The sequence below is a fragment of the Dromiciops gliroides genome, chromosome 2 (genome assembly GCF_019393635.1).
Source record: "Dromiciops gliroides isolate mDroGli1 chromosome 2, mDroGli1.pri, whole genome shotgun sequence".
In the NCBI taxonomy this organism is placed as follows: domain Eukaryota; kingdom Metazoa; phylum Chordata; class Mammalia; order Microbiotheria; family Microbiotheriidae; genus Dromiciops; species Dromiciops gliroides.
The window spans coordinates 445,131,036-445,137,324 of NC_057862.1; the positions used below are offsets into that span (position 1 = coordinate 445,131,036).

General features: G+C 31.9%; 1 non-coding gene across 1 annotated transcript; it reads right to left on the reverse strand.

The window, feature by feature from the left end:
- Positions 1-3,613: 3,613 nt before the first annotated feature.
- Positions 3,614-3,718, reverse strand: LOC122744937. The gene has a single exon (XR_006355267.1). It is a non-coding gene; the product is annotated as a U6 spliceosomal RNA (small nuclear RNA).
- Positions 3,719-6,289: the final 2,571 nt, after the last annotated feature.

Below are 6,289 nucleotides of genomic sequence, written 5' to 3' on the forward strand. Positions count from 1 at the left end.
ATATTCCATTATAATCATATACCAGAGCTTGTTTAGACATTCCCCAATTGATGGCCATCCCTTCGATTTCCAATTCTTAGCCACCACAAGAAGAGTAGCTATTAATATTTTTGTACAAATAGGTCCATTTCCATTTTGTAATGTCTTTGGGATATTGACCTAGCAGTAGTATTGCTGGATCAAAGGGTATGCACAGTTTAATTGTAGGGGACACTTTTAAAAATGAAGCTACAAGTAGGAATGAAGATGGAGTTCACATTTTCAGAAATCAAACTCTATTACAAAGCAATCATTTTTACACTATTTCAAGCAAAAGTAGATCAATGGACCAGACTAGATAAATAAAATCCAGAAGAAAAGGGAAAGATAGCCTCATGTTTTTATAAATCCAAAAACAGAAATTGTTTGAAAAGGGACTCATTTGACAAAACCTGCTGGGAAAACTAGAAAGCAATTTAACAGGAAAGTTATTTATTTATTTGGGGTTATGCATGTCTGATTATGTAAAACATTGCTATATTTGTCATGTTGTACAAGAAACTTAATTAAAAGGAAAAAATGAAAGCGTGAAAAATAGCTTACTTCAGTCTATTCGATCAATATCAGTTCTTTGGAAGTGGATAGAATGTTTCATCAATAGTCCTTTGGGATTGTTTAGAATCATTGTATTATTGTTGAGAATAATCAAGTTATCCACAGTTCTTCATCAAACACTATTGCTTTCTTGGTGTACAATGTTCGGTTGGTTCTGCTTACTTCACTATACATCATTTCATACAAGTCTTTCCAGGCCTTTCTGAAATCATCCTGCTAGTCATTTTTTATAGCACAATAATATTCCATCAGCATTATATGCCAGAGCTTGTTTAGCCATTCCCCAATTGTTTCTTTAGTTTCCAAGTCTTAGCCACAACAAAAAAGAGCTGCTATAAATATTTTTGTACAAGTAAGACTTTTTCTCTTTAGGGGGATGACTTTGGGATATAAGCCTAGCACTGGTATTGCTGGATCAAAGTATATACACAGTTCTATAGCCCTTTGGACATAGTTCCAAATTGCTCTCCAGAATAGTTACATCTTTTCACAACTCCATCAACAGTGAATTAGCATTCCAGCTTTCCCACATCGCCTACAACATCCAATGATTTTCATTTTTTTTTTATTTGCCATTCTGATAGGTGATACCTAAGAGTTTTTTAATTTGCATTTCTCTGATCAATAATGATCTAGAGCATTTTTTCATATGATTATAGATAACTTTGATTTCTTTGTCTGAAAGCTGCCTGTTCATATCCTTTGACCATTAATCAATTGGGGAATAACTTGTATTTGAGAAATGAGGTCTTTATCAGAGATATTTATTTCAAAAATTCTTTCCCAGTTTTCTACTTCCCCTGGTTACATTAGTTTTGTTTGTACAAAATCCTTTTAATTTTATATAATCAAAATTATCTATTTTACATTTAATTTTATTCTCTATATCTTCTTTGGTACTAAATTATTCCCCTGCCCATAAATCTGACAGATAAATGATTCCATGTTCCCTTAATTTGCTTATGGTATCATCCTGTGTGTATAAGTCATGTGAGATATTGGTCTATACCTAGTTTCTGCCCTACTGTTTTCCAGTTTTCCCAGCAGTTTTTGTTAAACAATGAGTTATTTTTCCCCCCAAAGCCTGGATCTTTGGGTTTATCATATACTAGATTACTATAGCCACTTATTATTGTGTAATTTCTATCTATCCTATTCCACTGATCTACCTATTTCTTAGCCAGTAACAGATTGTTTTGATTATTACTGCTTTATAATACAGTTTGAGATCCGGTACTGCTAGACCACCTTCTTTCATATTTTTATTGATTCCTGTGATATCCTTGAACTTTTGTTTTTCCAGATGAATTTTGTTATTAATTTTTCTAGCTCTGTAAAATATTTTTATCATTTATTTGGTATAGCAATAAACAAATAAATTAACTTAGGTAGGATTGTCATTTTTATTATATTGGCTTGCCAACCCTCAATCAATTAATATTTTGCCAAATGGTTAGATCTGACTTCATTTCTGTGAAAAGTGTTTTGTAGTTCTGGTCATATAGTTGCTGTATTTGTCTTGGGAGGTAGACTTCCAAGTATTTTATATTGGCCACCAATATTTTAAATGGAATTTCTCTTTCTATTTGTTGTTGATGGACTTTATTGGTAATATATAGAAATGCTGATGATTTATGTGGGCTTATTTTGTATCCTGCAACTTGGCTAAAATTGTTAATAATTTCAAGTAGCTTTTTAGTTGATTCTCTAGGATTTTCCAAGTATAACATCATATCATCTGCAAAGAGTTATAGTTTTGTTTCCTCATTATCTATTCTAATTTCTTTTATTTCTTGTTCTCTTATTGCCATAGTTAATATTTCTAATAAAATATTAAATAATAGAGGTGATAATAGACATCTTTGCTTCATCCCTGATCATATTGGGAAGGCTTTTAGGTTATCCCCATAAGAGATAATGCTTGCTGATGGTTTTAGATAAATAGAACTTATCATTTTAAGGTAAGTTTCTTTTATTCCTATGTTCTCTAGTGTTATTAATAGGAATGGGTACTGTATTTTGTTAAAATCTTTTCTGCATCTATTGAGATTTTCTGTTGCTTTTGTTATTGATATGGTCAATTATGCTGATAATTTTCCTAATATTGAACCAACCCTGCATTCGTGGTATAAATCCCACCTAGTCATAGTGTATTATCCTTGTGATTTATTTCTGTAATGTATTTGTAAGTATTTTTTTTTAATTTTTGCTTCAATAGTCATTAGGGAGACTGGTCTAAAATTTTCTTTTGCCATTTTGGCTCTTCTTGATTTGGATATCAGCACCATATTTGTCTCATCAAAGGAATTTGGTAGGATTCCTTCTTCAATTAATTTTTCAAATTATATAGTATTGGGATTGATTGTTCTTTAAAAGTTTGGTAGAATTAACTTGTGAATCTATCTAATCCTGGGGATTTTTTCTTAGGAAGTTCATTGATGCCTTGTTCAATTATTTTTCTAAAATTGGATTATTTAAATATCTCCTTTTTTCTTCTGCTAATCTGGATAATTTATATTTTTGTATATATCCATCCATTTCATTTGGATTGTCAAAATCATTGGCATATAATTTGGCAAAAGAGTTCCTAATAATTGTCTTAATTTCCTCTTTATTGGTAATGAGTTTACCTCTTTCATTTCTGATACTAGTAATTTGGTTTTCTTCTTCCCAATTTTTTGATCAAATTTACCAATGTTCCATTTTATTATTTTTTTCATAAAACAGACTTCTGGTTTTATTTATTAATTTAATGGTTTTCTTACTTTCAAATTTATTAATCTCTCCTTTGATTTTCAGTATTTCCAATTTGGTGTTTAGTTGGGGATTTTTAATTTGTCCATTTTCTATTTTTTTAGTTGCATGCCCAAATCACTGATCTGCTTTTTCTATATTTTATTGATGTAAGCAGTTAGGAATATAAATTTTCTCATAAGAACTGCTTTGACTGCATCCCATAAATTTTGATGTGTTGTCTCATCATTGTAATTTTCTTTAATGAAATCATCAATTATTTCTATGATTTATTCTTTGCTTCACAAATGTGCATGTTATCCTTGCACAGGGGCCATGCTTATCTTCTCTGTATTATTTCAATTTTAGTTTATGTTCTGCCAAAGTGTACATGATGATTTGATGCATGTAGGGTATTGATAAGACTTCATTATCTATGTTACCTTTTAGAAACATATACTTTCTTTCTTTATCTCTTTTAACCAGATCTATTTTTTTCTTTTGCTTTGTCTGAAATCATTATTGCTACCCCTGCTTTCTTTGCTTCAGCTAAAGCATAATAGTTTCTGTTCCAACACCTTACATGTATCCTGTGTGTATCTCTGTGTTTTAAAAGTGTTTCTTGTAAACAACATATTGTAGGATTTTGTTTTTTTTAAGCCATTCCATTATCTGTTTCCATTTAATGGGAGAGTTCATCCTATTCACATTTATAGTTATGATGACTCTTTATTTCTCTCTATGCTACTTTTCACCTGCTTATCCCCCCAACTCTGACCCCCTACCCTAACCTTTCTCACAAGTATTTTACTTATGATCAGTGTCTTCCCCAATGTCCCCTCCCTTGTATTAGTTCCCCCATCTGCCTTCTATTATCACCATCCCTTTTTAAACTTCATTATAGGGCAAGGTAGATTTTTATATCCAAATGAATGTATTTGTTATTCCCTCTTTGAGCCAACTTTGTTGAGTATTAGGTTTAATACTCATCCATGAACCTTTCTTCCCCTCCATTATGATTGTTCTATAATGACTCTTTGTGTGTGTGTGTGGGGGGGGTGGCAATTCACATCTTTTTATTTTTCCCCTCTTCCTTATTCCATGAAATTTCTTTTTATCCCTTTATTTTGTTTTCTGGTGTGTTGTGTCATCAATGTCACCTTATGACCACACATTCTGTCTATATATACTCCTAATTATTTTTATAGTAAAGTTAAGACTTACAAATATTATCATCCCTTCAATATTACCTTATGACCACATCCTCTTTACATATATTCCTAATTGCTCTTATTAAGACTTATAAATATTATATTTTCATATAGAACTAGAAACAGTTTATCCTTATTAAATTTCTTACAATTTTTCTTTCTTGTTTCTTTTTTACCTTTTTATTTTTCTCTTGAATCTTTTATTTGGAGGCCAAATTTCTTATTCATCTCTGGCCTTTTAATCAGAAATGCTTGAAAGTCCTCTATTTCATTAAATGTCCCATTTTCCCCCCAGAAAGAATATATTCAATTTTGTTGCATAGGTGATTCTTGGTTGTAATCCTAACTGTTTTGCATTCTGGGATATTATGTTCCAAGCCCTACAATCCTTTCATGAGGAAGCTGCTAAATTCTGTGTAAGTCTGACTGCAGCTCCATGGTATTTGAATTGTTTATTTTTGGCTGCTTGCAATACTTTTTCTTTGATCTGTGAGCTTTGAAATTTGGCTATAATATTCCCGGGAGTTTTCATTTTGGGATCTCTTTCAGCAGTTATCAGTGGATTCTTTCAATTTCTATTTTGTCCTCTGGGTTTAATATTTCAGGGCAGTTTTCTTTAATAATTTCTTGAAAGATATAGTCCAGGGGTGGCTAGGTGACACAGTGGATAGAGCACTGGCCCTGGAATCAGGAGGACCTGAGTTCAAATCTGGCCTCAGGCACTTGACAACTTACTAGCTGTGTGACCCTGGGCAAGTCACTTAACCCCACTTACCTCACCAAAATAAAAAAGAAAGAAGAAAGAAAAGAAAAGAAAAGAAAAGAAAAGAAAAGAAAAGAAAAGAAAAGAAAAGAAAAAAAAGGAAAAGAAAAGAAAAGATGTAGTCCAAGTTTTTGTTGTCATGGCTTTCAGGAAGTCCAATAATACTCATATTATCTCTACTGGATCTATTTTCTAGGTCAGTTGTTTTTCCAGTAAGGAATTTTACATTTTCTTCTATTTTTGTTTTAATGTTTTGATTTTGTCTTATTGCATCATGGTTTCTCATAGAGTCATTAGTTTCCATTTCTTCGACTTTAATTATTTTATTTTAATTTTTTATTTAGAATTTTCCCCAAGTTACATGTAAAAAAAGAAAAAAAAGATTTATTCACATTGATTTTTTTAAAACTTTGTTTCCTAAATTTTCGTCCTCCCTCCCCATGCAATCAAGCAGTTCAATATGTCATATATGTGAAGTTATACAAAGCATCTTTACATTAATCAGGTTGTAAAAGAAAATAGACAAAATAACTTTAGCAAGGGGAACTAACAAATAAGTTAAACTTCAATCTGTATTCAAATATCATCAGTTCTTCCTCTGTTGATGGCTTGAATTTTTCATATGTCTTCCTGATGTCATCCTACTCATCATTTCTTCCACAGTTACTATAGCTTAACAGTATTACCCTGCATCTTATTCCTTCTCCTTGATATTTACTCTGATTTCTATCTTCTTTCACCCTATCCCTCCTTAGGAGTGTTTTGCTTTTTACTGCCCCCTCCCTTCCTTTTCCTGTCCTCCATTATCCCCTTCCCCTCCCACTTTCTTTCAGGGAAAAATATATTTCTATATCCACTTGAGTGTCTGTGTTATTATCTCTTTGAGCCAATTCTGATGAGAGCAAGGCTCACTCTCTCCCCTGCTCCTTCCCCATCTTCCCCTTCACTCCAGAAGTCTTTTCTTGTTTCTTTTATGTGAGCTACTTTA